Source organism: Symphalangus syndactylus, chromosome 6, assembly GCF_028878055.3.
Source record: "Symphalangus syndactylus isolate Jambi chromosome 6, NHGRI_mSymSyn1-v2.1_pri, whole genome shotgun sequence".
In the NCBI taxonomy this organism is placed as follows: Eukaryota; Metazoa; Chordata; class Mammalia; order Primates; family Hylobatidae; genus Symphalangus; species Symphalangus syndactylus.
The window spans coordinates 3,042,262-3,063,708 of NC_072428.2; positions in this window are offsets into that span (position 1 = coordinate 3,042,262).

The window sequence follows — 21,447 nt, forward strand, 5'->3', positions numbered from 1 at the left end:
CTATGCTCTGAACAAGTAAACACTAAGCAGGAATTTAGTTCTAGATCTCCCAGTTGTAGTCCAATAATCAGCCAAAACATGATGCTGAGAAGAGGGGAAAGAAAGATGTCTTGTATGTGGAGCCTCATGTATTTGATCCCAAATACATCTTCATATTGAAAATCATTAGAGCACAAGGCAATAGAATTATTAGTTTGTTTCTAAAATCATCAACCTTTCCCAAGTTGAACATACAAATATATTTTATCATATATATACTATATGTGTGTATAGCGTGTGTTTATCTAAGTATTCCTGTGGTTTATATATCTGGATTTGGAATTACAAGTGTTTTGTGATTTATTATTTATTTATTATTATACTTTGAGATTTGGGGTACATGTGCACAACGTGCAGGTTTGTTACATATGTATCCATGTGCCATGTTGGTGTGCTGCACCCATTAACTCGTCATTTAGCATTAGGTGTATCTCCTAATGCTGTCCCTGCCCCCTCCCCCCACCCCACAACAGTCCCCAGAGTGTGATGTTCCCCTTCCTGTGTCCACGTGTTCTCATTGTCTCCCTCTGTTGCTCTGGCTGGAGTCAGTGGTGTGATCATAGCTCACTGCAGACTCCAAGTCCTAGGCTCAAGCGATACTTTTGCCTCGGCCTCTCAAGTAGCTCGGACTACAGGCACGCACCACCATCCCTGGCTAATTGTTTTACAGAGATGGGTCCCACCGTGTTGCTTGACTGGTCTCAGCCGCCTTAGGTCAAGGGATCCTCCCACCTAGACTTCCGAAAGCACTGAGATTACAGGTGTCAGCCACCGTGCGTTTTTTGATTTCTTCAATTAATTTTACTTATACACTTGATTACACAAGATTAATTTTGTGTACATAATGAATCTCTTTTGAGGTTTAAGTTACTGATTAATTAGAGTACCACTTAACAAGCGTGTCATCCCAGCACTTTGGGAGGCTGAGGCGGCCACCATGCCCGGCTTACAGACATTCTTTTCACTCCTGCTTGCAGATCTCTGTTCCCTTCTAATTCCAGTGGAACCACTTTCACTTAGTATCCAAATATCCAGATCCACTCATCAAAGTGTAAATAATCCTTCAGTAAATTACATTTGCAAATCTATTTTTATGTAATATTTCCTTAACTTCTTCTTACCTACATCCAGTAGTCATTTAACAAGGCAGAATTTTTTCTATTTTATATAGAACTGAGGCAGTATTTGAAAAAAATCTCAAAACACTCTTCAGAAAGGACTGGCATCTAAAACACCAGTTCCAATATATGTTTTAGTAACATTTTAAAGGACAGATGGTTTTCGAAAAGTTATTATAATTTAAAAAAATGTAACCTTCCTCTCTGAGTTCATGTTTATGGAAAACTAATATTTCATAAATGCCAAGTTACTATGATGTATTATCTAAATGCTGCCCCTGCCATTCTATAAATAGAAAAATCATAACCTTATAACTAACTTTGGTATTAGACAACAACTGTGCTGATGAAAAGTAAAATCAATTCATTTAAAAAAAAATTTCCATGAAAAAAAACAAGTAACTTGTAAGCAGTATCTTAGATGAACCAAAAAATAAAGTAACATTAACCAGAAAGACATGCCATGGACTTCTCTAATCTTTTTTTGGAACACCCTTTTCATGCATATGAAAATAAAAATTAAATATAAAATACCTACTTTATGTATGTACTTTTACTTGTGTCTATTGTTCTTTAAAGATTAAAATAACTCTTTTGAGAAGTGTCTGTTCATGTCCTCTGCCCACTTTTTGATGGGGTTGTTTTTTTCTTGTAAATTTGTTTGAGTTCATTGTAGATTCTGGATATTAGCCCTTTGTCAGATGAGTAGGTTGCAAAAATTTTCTCCCATTGTGTAGGTTGCCTGTTCACTCTGATGATAGTTTCTTTTGCTGTGCAGAAGCTCTTTAGTTTAATGAGATCCCATTTGTCGATTTTGGCTTTTGTTGCCATTGCTTTTGGTGTTTTAGACATGAAGTCCTTGCCCACGCCTATGTCCTGAATGGTATTGCCTAGGTTTTCTTGTAGGATTTTAATGGTTTTAGGTCTAACATATAAGTCTTTAATCCATCTTGAATTAATTTTTGTATAAGGTGTAAGGAAGGGATCCAGTTGCAGCTTTCTACATATGGCTAGCCAGTTTTCCCAGCACCATTTATTAAATAGGGAAGCCTTTCCCCATTTCTTGTTTTTGTCAGGTTTGTCAAAGATCAGATAGTTGTAGCTATGCGGCAGCATTTCTGAGGGCTCTGTTCTGTTCCATTGATCTATGTCTCTGTTGTGGTACCAGTACCATGCTGTTTTGGTTACTGTAGCCTTGTAGTATAGTTTAAAGTCAGGTAGCGTGATGCCTCCAGCTTTGTTCTTTTGGCTTAGGATTGACTTGGCGATGCGGGCTCTTTTTTGGTTCCATATGAACTTTAAAGTAGTTTTATCCAATTCTGTGAAGAAAGTCATTGGTAGCTTGATGGGGATGGCATCGAATCTATAAATTACCTTGGGCAGTATGGCCATTTTCACGATATTGATTCTTCCAACCCATGAGCATGGAATGTTCTTCCATTTGTTTGTATCCTCTTTTATTTCATTGAGCAGTGGTTTGTAGTTCTCCTTGAAGAGGTCCTTCACATCCCTTGTAAGTTGGATTCCTAGGTATTTTATTCACTTTGAAGCAATTGTGAATGGGAGTTCACTCATGATTTGGCTCTCTGTTTGTCTGTTATTGGTGTACAAGAAGACATTTATGCAGCCAAAAAACACATGAAGAATCACTGGCCATCAGAGAAATGCAAATCAAAACCACAGTGAGATACCATCTCACACCAGTTAGAATGGCCATCATTAAAAAATCAGGAAACAACAGGTGCTGGAGAGGATGTGGAGAAATAGGAACACTTTTACACTGTTGATGGGACTGTAAACTAGTTCAACCATTGTGGAAGTCAGTGTGGCGATTCCTCAGGGATCTAGAACTAGAAATACCATTTGACCCAGCCATCCCATTACTGGGTATATACCCAAAGGGCTATAAATCATGCTGCTATAAAGACACATGCACACGTATGTTTACTGCGGCACTATTCACAATAGCAAAGAGTTGGAACCAACCCAAATGTCCAACAACGATAGACTGGATTAAGAAAATGTGGCACATATACACCATGGAATACTATGCAGCCATAAAAAATGATGAGTTCGTGTCCTTTGTAGGGACATGGATGAAACTGGAAAACATCATTCTCAGTAAACTATCGCAAGGACAAAAAACCAAACATCGCATGTTCTCACTCATAGGTGTGAATTGAACAATGAGAACTCATGGACACAGGAAGGGGAACATCACGCTCCGGGGACTGTTGTGGGGTGGGGGGCGGGGGGAGGGACAGCATTAGGAGATACACCTAATGCTAAATGACGAGTTAATGGGTGCAGGAAATCAACATGGCACATGGATACATATGTAACAAACCTGCACATTGTGCACATGTACCCTAAAACCCTAAAGTATAATAAAAAAAAAAAAAAAGATTAAAATAACTCCTAAAGCCTGGATAGCTGAGCCCATTGTGCTCTCCTGCCCATAAAATAGATTGGATGTGCAGTGAAAGAGGTAAAACTTAGGCTTTCAGATTAGTTATGACGATGGAAACACAATTCTATTCAATAGTGTTCATCTTGGTCTTTCAAATGTTTAAGGTCACAAGGCAAAAGAGAACAGACTTTAAGAATGTTCTTGTATTACTTCTCGTCTTACCCAATAGCTAGATTAGTTCAATTAAGCCAGTGTTTTGGAGTAAACAGCATTGCGAAATGTGTCGTGAAGTCCGGAGGCTCCACCACCTACCTCCAGGTAGTTGTTCTGTCCGATGGAGCCTAGAATAATACCTTAGGAGATGCATTACATCTACAGGTACCAACCAGGAAGGGTAGTCTTGAATTAAAGGGCTTTAGAACACGTTATAAGAGCAAATCGAAGCTTCCAGGAATTAGAACCACTTCAATCACAGAGCGTCTCTGGGTTCTATCTATGGCCAGCATCAAGTATCTGTCTGCCCTCCCCGAATGCTTTCTCTCATCATGTGGATCTTCTAGATAGTCTTATTCTTCCCCAGCCAGCCAACTTGATCAACAAGCCTAGGTATATTAGGTATGTATAAAGTTGGTTCTTAAATAAAGTCCATTTCTGTATCTAGGTAAGTAATGTCTTCAGACTTACAATTTTATTGATATCTAGAAAGAGTGACTCTAGTTAGCTTCTAGTGTCAGTTTTTCTAGCAGCTTCTTTAAAAAAAAAAATCCTCTCTGGAACAAAGCTTCCTTGCAAGTATTGCTGTTGGCAATAGTCCTCTTTACTGAAATGCTTATCCGGTGAAACTTGCGCTGTGCCAGGGAGCCTGCAGGTTGATGGTCCTTTTGTTCAACTTCTCCACTATAAAGCAACCTCTCTGATCACCCTTTTAAAACTAAAGACCAAAGAATCAAATGAGATCAGGAAGGGACCAGAGCTCACAGGTCATCAACTCCTCTTCTTAGGATATTATAGCACACAGTCTAAGCCCGAAAAACACGGCAGAACTCATTACAGCTCTCGAGTTCCAGTTATTAACATTGATTTTTTCAATGGAAAATTTTCATTAGAAGCTATCACAGGACTCACATTCAGTAATAACTTAGATTAGGATACATACTGGAGCCTTTGTCCTTAGAGTAGATGCCACTGAGTCACTATTAAAAGGAGTCTTTTTGACCTTAGTAAACTCTCACAGGGCTTATCTCAGTCTAAACTGTAACTGGCCTTTACTAGTGATGTCATGTGTAATTCAAATTGATATTGTAATGTATATAAATTATATATATAGGTATAACACATGCATGTATTTACAATTATTTATTTTATTTTATTTTTTAATAAGATAAAACTTAGAGGTTAAAATATGACTCTAGGCCATTGTGCTTTAGAATGAAGAGCACAGACATGGGTTGGAAATGTAAATTTTGACCCAATTTAATTTCTGTGACAAATTCATTAATGTCTTCAAGGTTCAGGCTCTATGTATGAGACAAATGAAAACAGCTCTAAGATTCCTGAAAACCCTAAAGTATTAAAATTCCACTCTGCCATTAGTTCAGATAAATCATTTGCCAATTTGCCCCACAAGAACCAGGCATCTTTAAATGGTAACATAACATGCACTTCTCTCTCCCAAAGTGTAGTGCATAAACGTTCTGCTTCTGAATAACACAGGATGCCTGCCAAAATGTGCTGTCAGGGGTACTAGTAAGGAAATGTTGTATCAAAACTTCTGCAGATGTGGCCCTGAAATACACATTGTAATAAATCCTCCAGGCCTCTCAAGTTAGGAATAACTGGTTTATAAAATTGTACTTACTTAAAAATTATAGATAAACAAATTTCACTGTAACCCAGTTTTTCTGATCTGAATGAAATAAGGCTCTATATTCAGACTGACTTTTCAGTGAAAAACAACTTAAAATAGTGACAAATCATCTATAAGTTTAAATGAATATAACTAGGAGACCTGAAAACTCAGGTTTAGCAGTCATCTTCCAACAGTTTGAGAGCCCACAGGAGCCACAGAGCCCTCATGTCTCTCCAGAGAAGCAGGCTGATTCTTCCCCCTAAACATCATGCAATTCTTGAAGTGAGTGAAAGCATTCCTGCTCACACTAATACCCTCTCAAGTGAACTCAAAGTTAAGCCATCTCCAGCCAGACCAGATACCCTGGCCCATATCTCATTCATTAATATATGTTGAGAAGCCTTTGTTTCTTGGAAACTACATGAAGTGAATAGGCTGTGGACTCCACTGGACCTAGTGGTCTATATTTAACCAATTCCCTTCACACATATGTATCAGATGCTCTCTTAGTTACGGAGCTGCAGTGGTCAATAAGAAAGCCACAGTCCTGTACTCCTAGGGTTTCAATTCTGAAGACGAAGACAGGCACAGAAACCCAACTGAGCAAAGAGAAGAGATTATTACAAAATGTGTCCACATGAAAAGTGAAGCAAGGGACTGAATATACAACAAGGGTGTTGGGGCGAACATTAGATATAATCTTAATTCAGATTATATAAGGTTCATACATATAATTTTTATATATAGATGTGTTAATTTGGGCCGGGCGTGGTGTCTTATGCCTGTAATGCCAGCATTTTGGGAGGCCAAGGCGGATGGATCACTTGAGTCCAGGAGTTTGAGACCAGTCTGATCAACATGGCAAAACCCCATCTCTACTAAAAATAAAAAAGTTAGCCGGGTGTAGTGGTGTGCGCTTGTAGTCCCAGCTACTCAGGAGGCTGAGAAAGGAAAACTGCTTGAACCCAGGAGGCAGAGGTTTCAGTGAGCCAAGATTGTGCCACTGCACTCCAGCCTGGGTGACACAGCAAGACCCTGTCTCAAAAGAAAAAGAAAAAAAAGAAATATTAATTTGGATTATACAGATTCTAACCACTTCTTCCAAGTGAGAATATTTAAGCTAAGACCTGAGAATAAAAAGAGTTAGCTCTTCATACAATACAGAAAGATGCGTCTTTTAGGAAAAACCCCCAGTGTTCATGGACCCTAATATATGAACAAGATCTTGGCATGTAGAAGAAACCTGTGAATTGGATGAAATTAAAAACTGAAAAGTAGGAATCTGGATGAAGTACAGAAGGGAGAAAGACTAATGTGAGACGTGGCTGAAAGAGAAGGATATGTGAAACAGTACAGGTCTTCATTAGTAATGATGAGGAACATAAATCTTAGTCCAAGTACACCAGAAAAGTGGGAGAGTTGGAAACCGAAAGACATGTTAAGAGATCACTTTGGTTTCTCTGTAGCTAACAGGGTGTAGGAGACTAAGAATTCAAGTAGGTTGACTAAGGATGACCTAAGAAAATAAGCGTAGGTAAGAAAATATGTGGCTCTGGCTAGGCTGGGGACATTGGAAATCAAAAGAGGTGGAGGAAATTACAGATGTATTTGGAACCAAAATATTTTTTAAATGAATGTTGAATTGGATATTGTCAGAATATTGAGGAAGGGCCAAAAATGACTTATAAGCGTCTAGCATGGCTGGCAGTGCCACTTACTGACATGTGGGAAACCAGGACATGTTACCTCTGAATTATTCGAGTGCTATTGTCATGTAAATCATCAACTCCCAGAATAAAGGTCTGGACCAAACTCTAAGACTGGAACTTATGAGCTGTTTAGTAGTGTTTAGAGCTTAGAGAGAGTATGTGTGTGGAGAGAAAAGAAGAGCAATTAGGACAGAACCCTTAGAAACATCAATGTTTAAAATTTGGGAAGAGAAACAGAAACAAATAAATTGTGGGAAAATGAAGCTCAGGGTAGTTGCAAGGGAATGCTAAAAATGAACTATGGCATTTGAGGAGGAAAACGTGGAAACTGAAAGCAAGAGAGTACGGATGGATCGTGAGGGAGCAGCAGCAGCTGTGTCCTAAGGAGAGTCTCAGTGAAAATGAAGGGTTATAGGAATGAGGACATCTGGGCCAATGAGCTGGCAAGGAGTGATGTCCAGGAGGCAGAATATTTGCATCTAGATCCTGGTGGTACATACCCTTGTAGAAAATGTTTCAGATTTGATGACAATAAAGTGGAGGAAAGAAAAAAAGTAATGGAAATAAAGATGTCAAAAAACGGGGAACCGAGGTTTGTACTGGTCCTTTCACGTGAAAGCTGAGCCACTAAAATGATGGCTGAACTTGCCTGAAGATGATATTGAGCAAAAGATCTAAAGCCTTAAATAAATGACAAGAGGCCAGGTGCAGTGGCTAATGCCTGTAATCCCAGCACTTTGGGGGGCTGAGGCAGGCAGATCACCTGAGGTCAGGAGTTCGAGACCAGCCTGGCCAACATGGCGAAACCCCGTCTCTACCAAAAATACAAAAATTAGCTGGGTGTGGTGGTATGCACCTGTAATCCCAGTTACTCAGGAAGCTGAGGCAGGAGAATCACTTGAAACCGGAAGGAGGAGGTTGCAGTGAGCCGAGATCACACCATTACACTCCAGCATGGGTGACAGAGCAAGACTCCATCTCAAAAAAAATAAATAAATAAAGACAAGAGTGCCCAGGAGGGAGGTCTGTTGATGATGGTAATACCAAAGGGGCATGGCTGATATTTCCAAGGGGTTTGAGTTTCAAAGGAACAGTCTAATTTGAAGGGAGCGGAGAAATTAACAGTCTAGAAGTTTTAATGAGAACCAAGAACAACCACCTCGGCTTCCAGCCATAGGTATGTGGAGGGTAAGAAAAAGACCTGTCTCAATTTATGAAAGCTAGAGGAACAATTGTACTTTGGTATCAACCAACTTTTGTTTTAAGATAATTACGAAGCAATATGGAACTTAGCAACACTCAATTTTGACAGTTTCCTGCAGCTTAGTAAATTCTGCACAAAATTAAGATTTAACACAAAAGTAAAGAAAAATTTTAATGGCATAGCACCTTTCTTCACAATTCCTTAAACCAAATAATTCCCTGTTCTTCTAACTCTCTCCTTACACTATCAACTAGGCTTCTTATTCAATGAACGGTTTAAGTCTACTAAGACACACACACACACACACACACATACACACACACACGTCTTATCCAGCTGCAGATCTCATTTTTGAAGGTACATTGAAAGTACATAGATCATTCTATAATCATCAACTATGAAGATTGTGAGCAACTGGAACAACTATTCTTGGAAAAGAAGTTTCCTATGTATAAGAAAAAAAAGAGTCCAACTCTGGGAACTGACTTGGCTGAGTCATCATTATATGCCACTGGCAAGAAATCAAGAAGTAACCCAGGACTGATAAACTTTGTGAAAGGAAATGGAAACAGCCTATCTGTGAGGCTTAATTCTTGATAATCTGGCCAAGATATAGCATCTGCATATGAGTTCACTGACTCAACTAAATTTTGTGAAGGTGAAGTACTTGTTAAAATGAAAGATCTATTTAGAGAGAAATAAGTAGACATAATGTCTGCACTATGGATAGGTGTATACCTGCTTTTTGCAAAAACAGATTGTATCTTTGAAATGCTGGTTTGCCCTGGACAGAGCTAACTTAAATAGAGACCAGGCGCGGTGGCTCATGCCTGTAATCCCAGCACTTTGGGAGGCCGAGGAGGGTGGATCATGAGGTCAGGAGATCGAGACCATCCTGGCTAACACGGTGAAACCCCGTCTGTACTAAAAATGCAAAAAATTAGCTGGGCATGGTGGCGGGCACCTGTAGACCCAGCTACTCTGGAGGCTGAGGCAGGAGAATGGTGTGAACCCGGGAGGCGGAGCTTGCAGTGAGCCGAGATCACGCCACCGCACTCCATCTGGGTGACAGAGCGAAACTCTGTCCCAAAAATATATATATATAGTTTATATATATATATATATATGTATATATACCCAAAGGATTATAAATCATGCTGCTATAAAGACACATGCACACGTATGTTTATTGCGGCACTATTCACAATAGCAAAGAATTGGAACCAGCCCAAACGTCCAACAATGATAGACTGGATTAAGAAAATGTGGCACATGTACACCATGGAATACTATGCAGCCATAAAACAGGATGAGTTCATGTCCTTTGTAGACACATGGATGAAGCTGGAAACCATAATCTTCAGCAAACTATCACAAGGACAAAAAAAACCAAACCCTGCATGTTCTCACTCATAGGTGTGAATTGAACAATGAGAACACATGGACCCAGGAAGGGGAACATCGCACTCCTGGGCCTGTCATGGGGTGGGGTGAGGGGGAGGGACAGCATTTGGAGATATACCTAATGTAAATGATGAGTTACTGGGTGCAGCACACCAACATGGCACATGTATACATATGTAACAAACCTGCACGTTGTGCACATGTGTCCTAGAACTTAAAGTATATATATATATATAAACAAAGAGAAAACCATTAAAGAAAGGCTATAATACACAGGAACACACAGACACACATACACCTGTGTGTCTATATCTTCAGTTATCACACTTTTTCTATACAGACTCCACACGAGACAAACATGTTACATTTTATGAGAAACTATAAGTGGAAAGAGGAGAATTTGTGAAATCAATATAGAATGTTCCTTGTTTAGCATAATTCTAACTGTTTCTCATTAGAGGTCTCAGTATCAATCTGTATTATATGTGGCCATGCTGGCATTTGGGAAATTCCACAAGAAACTTTTTAAATATGAATTTGGAAAAGGGAAAAGGATTTTTAAAGTGTCTTTTTTTGTTCTGCATTCTATGTGGAACATCTATTTTGTGCTAACTGCTCGTGTTAGCTTGTGATTGCCTGTGACTATGTGGAAGATATACTTTAAGTGACTATGTGAGCAATAGTCTTAAAGTTAAGAAATCTAAAAATTGGTTGGTTTAGTTGCTAATTAGGTAAATTACCTTGTAATGGTTACTCAACCTCTCAAAGATTAATTATCTTCAGTGGTACATTGAAGGTTCCATTCATATTGATTTTAGTAGACTTATCCTACTAAAAAGTAAATTTAACAACAGAAATTATTCTAGACCTCATTATTTCAGGAGACCCCACCCCAGCTTTTATTCCTAACTTCAAGAAATGCAGAGAAATTTAAAAATTAGATGTTCTCCCAATTCAACAGAATATAACTGAACTAAATAGATTTATGTATAATTCATTATTTCAACCTTTAACGCTATATCCAAGCAGTTTGTTTTCACCATAAAGTTATAGCTGTTTAGGCCAATAATTAAAGAGGACCTTGATAGAGAATGACAAGAGAGGATGATCGCCCTATTGTCTATCTTCCAGCTGCTTTCAATGCCCTGAAGTTTTATTCACACCCTAATATTAGAATCTTATCTGAGAGAGCATACTCAAATGAGGAATCATGCAAATTTCTCAAGAAAAGTGTTACAGAATAATAAATGCCTTTCTGGTCAAAGCACTGATGCTCTGGAAATAATCTTTTTCCAAATGAGGTACAGGAATTGTTATGACTATTAAAAGTTTCTATATGATATCTGCCAGGTTCGACTGAGCTTCACTTAAAATCTACTATATTAGGGTCAAGTGTAATGACTCAAATTAGTGAACTTAAAAATTGTTTTAAAATGTTTCATGGAGACATTTCAAATATTGCTCTCTGATTTATCACTGTTACTTTTGCTGAATTCAATTTGATGCCAAGATTTATTCAGATTAATCAAACGCCATAAACTCTGATACCTAATGTTCCTTAACACCTTAAGAACTTTTAAACAGGTCAAATGTTGAAGATACACTTTTAGTGAAACTGTACCTAAGCACATGAATTCTATTGAATATAGCTTTTCAGAAGACTAACAAAGAAAGAAGACTTAGGAAATTCGGAAACATTTTTTAAACCTTCTAGACAGAATTAAAGTACTGAAAAATAATTTCAATTTGTGAATCTAATGGCATTAATCAGAACATAAGAAAAAAGTAACCATAAAACTTTATGGGGGTAATATTTGCTATGAGGATCAGGAAAAACAACTAATGGATATTAGGCTTAATACCTGGGTGATGAAATAAACTGTACAACCAACCCCATGGCACAAGCTTACCTCTGTAACAAACCTACACTTGTACCCCTGAACTTAAAAGTTAAAATTTAAATAAATAACGTTGTGCTATTAATTTCAACCAGAGGCTTTCCAAGGTGCAGGGAACTTTTGAGAATTTTATTTCTTGCAAAAGGAAATTTGATTCCTTGCTTAGGGCCTTCCCAGCAAAACCTCTATTCTTTGGAGAAGCATCATACTCCTACAAGATTTAAGGACCATCATATTTGTCAGACTTTTTTTGTTTTACTGTGAGCAGTTTACAGAACATAAAGAAAAATCAAATCCGAAGGTGCACTACACGTGTTTTATCAAAAGGAACGTTTTTGGGTACTTTTAAGAAAATACGGCAAATTTAGTTTTCTGACCTAATACCAAGTTAGACATCTTGAGTGAATTGAATCTGTTGTAATCCTGTTTGGTTTTCATCCCATGGCTCTGGAAAACTGACATTTATCTCCAATTTCTCAACTCTGCTTCTTTCCAGTACCTCATCTATACGACTATTGTAGTACTTTTCATCTGCTTCTACCACTACACTATGGCTGCATTACTTTTAACATAGTGTCCCACATGTTACCCATTTCTACCTAATATAAAGAGTAGAAATTGAATTATAATTGAGTATCCAGTTGCCTCATATTCTGGTCTTCAACTGAAATAACTCCAGCTATCTCAAAACTTCAACCCTCCCTGGAAGTATTGGACCAAATTTTCCCAGATTATAGCACTCTCAGGCTAAAATTACTAATGCTTCTATAGTTTCAGAGACAGTATCAGGTTATTCAACACAACCTTCCATGCACCATCCCAGCCTCATATAATCAGAGGACACTTAGACGACTTTAATAGCCTTCAAAAGACACCCTCCTCTTTTACTTATATATATATTTATTTATCTATTTATTTAATGGAGACAGGGTCTCACTCTGTCACCCAGACTGGAGCTCAGTGGCATAATCACGGTCCACCGCAGCCTGCACCTGCCGGGCTCCGATCCTTCCACCTCAGCCTCCTGAGTGGCTGGGACCACAGGCGCCGCCACCACGTCTGCCTGGTTTTTGTATTTTTGTGGAGATGGGGTTTCACATGTTGCCCAGGCTGATCTGAGACTCCTGGGCTCAAGAGATCCACCTGCCCCGGCCTCCCAAAGTGCTGCGATTACATGAACGAGCCATTGTGCCCAGCCGGCCCCGCCCAGTTTTTAACCTTCGTACTGTTTATATAATCATCCTTCACAAAATACAACACTTCATTGCTCGATGGTTCTCATTATTCTAATATGAAGAACTATATTAAGAAAATAAATTCCCGGCCGGGCGCGGTGGCTCACGCTTGTAATCCCAGCACTTTGGGAGGCCGAGGCAGGCGGATCACGAGGTCAGGAGATCGAGACCACGGTGAAATTCCGTCTCTACTAAAAATGCAGAAAATTAGCCGGCGTGGTGGCGGCGCCTGTAGTCCCAGCTACTCGGGAGGCTGAGGCAGGAGAATGGCGGGAACCCGGGAGGCGGAGCTTGCAGTGAGCCGAGATCGCGCCCCTGCACTCCAGCCTGGGCGACACAGCCAGACTCCAGCTCAGACAAAAAAATAAATAAATAAATTTCCAATATTTCCTGGAATATCCAATTTAATTCTATACATCACATAAAAATAAAAGCCGTCTTACTGTGTTAGTTTCTTACTGCTGTTACAATAAATTAACATAAACTCAGAGGCTTAAAACAACACATTTTTTTTCTTTATACTTCTGGGAGTCAGAAGTCCAAAATGGGTCTTAGTGTGCTAAAATCAAGTTATCATCAAGTCTATATTTTGTCTGGAGATTCCAGGAGAGAATTCACCAGGTTTGAGGGGTCACATGTATCCCTGAGCTCTTGGCCTCTGCACATCTTGGACACAGCACATCACTTCAGCCTCGGCTCTAGTTTCCCCAAGCTCTTCTGCTCACTCTGGTCTCTCCGCCTTCCTGTCTGAAGGTTCTTTGTGACTACAGTGGGCCCACCTAGATAATTCAGGATAATCGCTCCAGTTTAAGGTGAGGTGATTAGCAATCTTAATTCCACCTCTAACCATAATGCTCCCATGCTGCCTAACAACACATTCAAAAGGTCATCCTGCTAAGGGTCATTATTCTACCTACACACTAAGTGACTGAGAAAAAGTAAAGTTATGTATCATGCCTTACCTATGGCGAGGAAATAATAACTTATAATGATTTATCTAAAAAAACCTGTTTTTAAAAGGTTTGGTCCTAGTCTATTGATTAAAGTTTTGGTATATTCCAGATAAATTTCATGTCCTTGATGATAACACATTGTGCACAGTAGATGGCCTTTTTAAAATATTACCGTATAAAGGAATATTTAAGGTTGTCTGGACAATAGAAAAGGAACTTTAGTTGCTATGCCACAAAAGGCCGGATTTCTGCACATTACACCTCCTACCAGTGCACACATATGCCAAACTGCTTCCTGAAAGCCTGGTTTATGTTTCCTATGTGCTTAGCAATAGTTTTACTCTCACGACTGTTTATATTAAGTCCTATTTTTTAAAGCATATCCTCATTTGTTTGTTTTCCTCAGCCTCTGAACTGGATTTCATCTGGTATGTATTGCACAGGTTTGCACACTTGATTGTACGCTACTTTAAAGCATCCTCTTGTGTCCTGGACACGGTTATTTTTCTCCCTGGTAAGGTGATAAGTGACTTCTCTGAGGACTTGCCTCCTTAGAATGCAGTGGTGACGTCACCTGCTCAGGCTCTGTCTGCAATGTGGAATTTAGTATTTTCCAACTTCTGGTCTAACTTGAACTTCATAATTAAGCAGAGCCGCCTTTTGAGGGAACAGTAGGGTGTCTGCCCCTAAACGTCTGTGTAAATGCAGAGACACATTTGGGAACATAACTGACTTTTATGTAGAGAAGCCAGATGCATTTCATGCCCATGCATGCTTAGGGAAGCAAGTTCATCTCATCTATCACAATAAGCATCTATGCCACTAAATTCCACTGCAGGATACTTTTCACACTTAGACAACAAAACATTTAAAGAAATAAAAGCTCTTTCCAATAAAAATGTGCATCAAAAACTGTGTGTATGTTTAAAATAAAAAAACCTTCCTCTATAAGGCCGCAGGAACTACTAAAAAAGCATTCGTGAAATATATTTTCTGATAGGCATCTAGGCCCTTGCCTTATATAAGATTTAAGGAAAGTGATGTGTGTGTCTTTATACTTGAAAGGCTGCTTTCAAGAGCAAAGGGTATGCTTTGAGGTATCAATATAGTTTTGAGAATGCAAAAGTTTAAAAGAACTAATGGAATGCATATTCTCCAGGTATGAACATGCAATTGTCATTATTTTCCTACCATCTACTAGATTAGAAACAGAAGAAAAATTATGGAAATATCTGTTTTCCCTCAATAGGAGTACCTATTTATTAAAGTTAATTAATTACTATTCTTTAAACATTTTCAAAATAGACTCATAAGTGACAACTTTCAGAGAAAATAAGGGTTTTTGGATGTAAATATTTACTTATAACATGGATAAAATAATTTTGTTAAATATTAACTCCATATTCATAATGTTCTCTATTGTTTTTGCATTTTGTTTAACAATAGAGAATCTAATACATTTAGTGTTCATGAGTTTCATACAGTTTCCTGTCAATGTACTTTGTCTTTTTTTATTGGACTACTAATCATTTATTTATGATTTGTTGGAACTACTCATATTTTAAATATGTCAAGTGAATTGCAAGCACTTGTTGATGATTTGATATTTGCTTTTTACACATATTCATGGTATCCTCTGAAAAAGAAAAGTTTTATATTTTAACAAATTCCAATCCACAAATTTTTTTTTTAATTTTCTGTTATTGGTTAGGGCTATGTTTGGATATTTAATTTTAACCGTAATGTTGCAAGTGATATTTGTCTATGGTATTTTTTCTTTATATATTGAAAAAGTGTATTTGACATCCACTATGGAATTAATATTTATTAATGACATATTATACCTTTGTGCAACTATAAAATACATATAGCCAATTATCTGAACACCATTTTATGAACTGTTTATCACTTATCCACTGATTTGAAACACTATCTTTATCATATATTGGATTTTAGGTTTATTGAGATTATGTAACATGAAATTATTTAATTATGAAATTATGTGAATTCAAGCATGACAGTCAGCTCTTCTTCCCCAACACTACCCTGTAAAAGGGTGGATGGAATAATTGCTTCCCTATGGCTTAAGTGTATGAGAGGTATCCAACATGGTCTTGATGAAGTGGGAACTACACAGAAACTGTTTTTGGTCCTGAAATGTACTCCAGCTTTACCAATTTGTTCTACACATATACCATTGAGGGTAGAAGCTGAATTTTACTAATGATTATATTTACACTACTTAACATTGTGCCAGATACGGAGTAGATGCTTAGAAACATGTTTAATAACTTGTTTTATTGCTAGAGACCTAATTATCTGCTGTAGTGGTGCTATCTCATTCAGAATCATTTTGACCAGCCTTTCTCCATCATGAATAAAACACTTATTTACACACTTGTGTACATGCACACGTGCATAGAAACACACACACCCTTTGCAGAGACAAACTGCATTGAAAGCATGTACAAACATTATAGTATTTTTGTTGATTCTGACCTGATTCTGATTCTATTGTATACTTTTTCATTCTGATCACAATAACAATAAAAATAGAAAACTATAAGTTGTGAAGCTGGAAGATGCAGAACATGAAAGATCGAATTACCAATTTTTTATTTCTATTTTCTTTAGTTGGCTGCTGATAAAATCAGAAAAGAAATGGACACAAAAATGAAAGTATGCAACATGTGTGCGTGTGTGTGTATCACATGCACTCGTTTCCATGATGTACATATGGAATTTCATAACCAGCCAAACTAAGCTTCATAAGTGAATGAGAAATAAAATCCTTTACAGACAAGCAGATGCTGAAAGATATAGTCACCATCAGACCTGCCTTCCAAGAGCTCCTAAAGGAAGCACTAAACATGGAAAGGAAAAACCAGTACCAGCCACTGCAAAAACACACCAAAATATAAAAACCAATGAAACTAGGAAGAAACTGCTTCAACTAATGTGCAGAATAACCAGCTAGCATCATGATGACAGGATCAAATTCACACATAACAATACTAACTGTAAATATAAATGAGCTAAATGCCCCAATTAAAAGACATACACTGGCAAACTGGATAAAGAGTCAATACCCACAGGTGTGCTGTATTCAGGAGACACATCTCACTTGCAAGGACACACATAGGCTCAAAATAAAGGGATGCAGGAATATTTACCAAGCAAATGGAAAGAAAGAATAAAAAAGCTGGAGTTGCAATCCTAGTCTCTAATAAAAGACTTTAAACCAACAAGGATAAAAAAGGACAAAGAAGGGCATTACATAGTAATAAAGGGATCAATGCAACAAGAAGAGCTAACTATCCTAAATATATATATATGCCAAATACAGGAGCACCAGGATTCATAAAACGAGTTCCTAGAGACCTACAAGGAGACTTAGACTCCCACACAATAATAGTGGGAAACTTTCACAACCCACTATCAATATTAGACAGATCAACAAGAAAGGAAATTAACAAGGATATTCAGACTTGAACTCAGCTCTGGTCCAAGTGGACCTAATAGATACCTACAGAACTCTCCACCCCAAATCAACAGAATATACATTCTTCTCAGCACCACATAGCACTTATTCTAAAATCAACCACATAATTGGAAGTAAAACACTCCTCAGCAAATGCAAAAGAATGAAAATCATAACAAACAATCTCTCAAACCACAGTGTAATCAAATTAGAACTCAGAATTAAGAAACTCACTCAAAACTGCACAACTACATGGAAACTGAACAACCTGCTTCTGAATGACTACTGGGTAAATATCAAAATTAAGGCAGAAATAAATAAGTTCTTTGAAACCAATGAGAACAAAGACACAACATACCAGAATCTCTGGGATACAGGTAAAACAGTGTTTAGAGGGAAATTTACAGCATTAAATGTCCACATTAGAAAGTGGGAAAGATCTAAAATAGACACCCTAACATCACAATCAAAAGAAGCAATGGAAAACACATTAAAAACCTAGTATAAAACAAGAAATAACTAAGATCACAGCAGAACTGAATGGGAGAGAAACACAAAAAAACCTTCAAAAAAAAATCAATGACTCTGGGAGTGGGTTTTTTGAAAAGATTAACAAAATAGATAGACCGGTAGCCAGACTAACAAGGAAGAAAAGAGAGAAAGATCAAATAGATACATTAAAAAACGATAAAGGGGATATCACCACTGATCCCACAGAAATACAAACTATTATTAGAGAATACTGTAAACACCTCTACACAAATAAACTAGAAAATCTAGAAGAAATGGATAAATTCCTGGACACATACACCCTCCCAAGACTAAACCAGGAAGAAGTCAAATCCCTGAATAGACCAATAACAAGTTCTGAAATTGAGTCAGTAATTACTAGCCTACCAACCAAAAAAAGCCCAGGACCAGATGTCTTCACAGCCGAGTTCTACCAGAGGTACAAAGAGGAGCTGGTACCATTCCTTCTGAAACTATTCTGAACAATAGAAAAAGAAGGACTCCTCCCTAACTCATTTTATGAGGCCAGCATCACTCTGATTCCAAAACCTGGCAGAGACCCAATAGAAAAAGAAAATTTCAGGCCAATATCACTGATGAACATCGATGCGAAAATCCTGAATAAAATACTGGCAAGAGAATCCAGCAGCACATCTAAAAGCTTATCCACCATGATCAAGTTGGCTTCATGCCTGGCATGCAAGGCTGGTTCAACATATGCAAATCAATAAACATAATCCATCACATAAAGAGAACCAATGACAAAAACCACATGATTATCTCAATAGATGCAGAAAAGGCCTTCAATAAAATTCAACACCCCTCATACTAAAAACTCTCAATAAACTAGGTATTGATGGAACATATCTCACAAAAATAAGAGCTATTATGACAAATGCATAGCTAATATCATGCTAAATGGCAAAAAGCTGGAAGCATTCCCTTTGAAAACTGGCCCAAGAGAAGGATGCCCTCTCTCCCCACTCTTATGAACATAGTATTGGAAGTTCTGGCCAGGGCAATCGAGTAAGAGAAAGAAATAAAAGCATGCAAATAGGAAGAGAGGAAATCAAATTGTCTCTGTCTGCAGATGACATGATTGTATATTTACAAAATGCCACCACCTCAGCCCAAAAATTCCTTAACCTGATAAGCAACTTTGGCAAAGTCTCAGGATATAAAATTAATGTGCAAAAATCACAATCATTCTTATATACCAATAACAGACAAGCAGAGAGCCAAATCATTAGTAAACTCCCATTCACAATTGCTGTAAAGAAAACAAAATACCTAGGAATACAACCTACAAGGGATGTGAAGGACCTCTTCAAGGAGAACTACAAACCAGAGCTCAAGGAAATGACAGGACACAAACATATAGAGAAACATTCCATCCTCATGGATAGGAAGACTCAATATCATGAAAATGGCCATATTGCCCAAAGTAATTTATAGATTCAATGCTATTCCCATCAAGCTACCATTGACTTTCTTCACAGAACTAGAAAAAAACTATGTTAAATTTCATATGGAAGCAAAAAAGAGCCTGTGGAGCCAAGGCTAACCTAAGCAAAAAGAACAAAGCTGGAGGCATGACGCTGCCTGACTTCAAACTATATTACAAAGCTAAAGTAACCAAAACAGCATGGTGCTAATATCAAAACAGATATATAGACCAATGAAACAGAATAGAGGCCTCAGAAATAACACCACACATCTACAACAATCTGATCTTCAACAAACCTGACAAAAGCAAGCAATGGGGAAAGGATTCCCTATGTAATAAATGGCGCTGGGAAAACTGGCTAGCCATATGCAGAAAAGAGAAACTAGACCCCTTCATTATACCTTATAAAAGAATTAACTCAAGGTGGATTAAAAACATAAATGTAAAACCTAAAACTATAAAAACCCTAGAAGAAAACCTAGGCAATATGATTCAGGACATAGGTGTGGGCAAAGACTTCATGACTAAAACACCAACAGCACTTGAAACAACAGCCAAAATTGACAGATGGAATCTAATCAAACTAAAGAGCTTCTGCTCAGTAAAATAAACTATCACAAGAGTGAACAGGCAACCTACAAAATATGAGAAAATTTTTGCAATCCATCCATCTGACAAAGGTCTAATATCCAGAATCTAGAAGGAACTTAAACAAATTTACAAGAAAAAAAAACAAACAACCCCATCAAAAAGTGGGCAAAGGCTATGAACAGACACTCCTCAAAAGAAGACATGTATGTGGCCAATAAACATATGAAAAAAGCTCATTATCACTGGTCGTTACAGAAATGCAAATCAAAACCACAATGACATACCATCTCACACCAGTTAGAATGGTGATCATTAAAAATTCTGGAAACAGCAGATGCTGGAGAAGATGCAGAGAAATAGGAACACTTTTACACTGTTGGTGGGCTTGTAAAATAGTTCAACCATTGTGGAATACAATGTGGTCATTCCTCAAGGATATAAAACCAGAAATACCATTTGACCCAGCTATCCCATTACTGGGTATATACCAAAGGATTATAAATCATTCTACTCTAAAGACACATGTACACATATGTTTATCATGGCACTATTTAAAATAGCAAAGACTTGGAACCAACATAATGCCCATCAATGATAGACTGGATGAAGAAAATGTGGCACATATTCACCATGGAATACTACACAGCCATAAAAAAGGATGAGTTCACGTCCTTTGCAGGGATATGGATGAAGCTGGAAACCATCATCCTCAGCAAACTAACACAGGAACAGAAAACCAAACACTGCATGTTCTCACTCATAAGTGGGTGCTGAACAATGAGAACATGTTGACACAGGGAGAGGAACATCACACACTGGGGTCTGTAGGTGGGTGGGGGGAAAGGGGAGGGAGAGCATTAGGACAAATAGCTAATGCATGTGGAGCTTAAAACCTAGATGACGGGTTGATGGGTGCAGCAAATTACCATGGCACAAGTATACCTATGTAACAAACCTGCATGTTCAGCACATGTATCCCAGAACATAAAGTAAAATTTTAAAAAATGAAAGTATGCAATATGTGTATGTGTGTGTATACATACATATAAAACAAGCACTCATTTTCATTATGTACATATATGCACATTATGAGTGTGAATATATGTTAAATAATATCCTATCAGTTTTGTATTTGTAACACATATATGGACATGCATATACAACAAATAGAGGTGTTTTGCAGAATAATTTCATTTATATTCATTTCATCAGCTAAGAACTAAAGAGAATTTAAATCAAAATCAATTATTCATTTACACGTGTTTTTAACCATCATCTCCCCCTTTATCTTCACTTTTATGCCTCCTTGTATTGCCATTTTGTGACTTTTTTGCCATAAATTATACATATTTGGAACCGTCACTTTAAGAAATTCAATCTTTGGATAAGATCTCTAAGATTGATTTAGTATGAATACGTGTGTGGGCACACAGTTTACAACGAAAGGTAAGTTTTAAATATATGTGTACACTTATCAAAATAATTCACATAAAATCTCTGAATAAAATTATCTGTATGCTTTTTCTGTCAATAAAAGCAGTATAGTATAATTCTTGGTAGTAAACCTGTTTGTTTTCATTCTGTTGCCTACCACGTGAC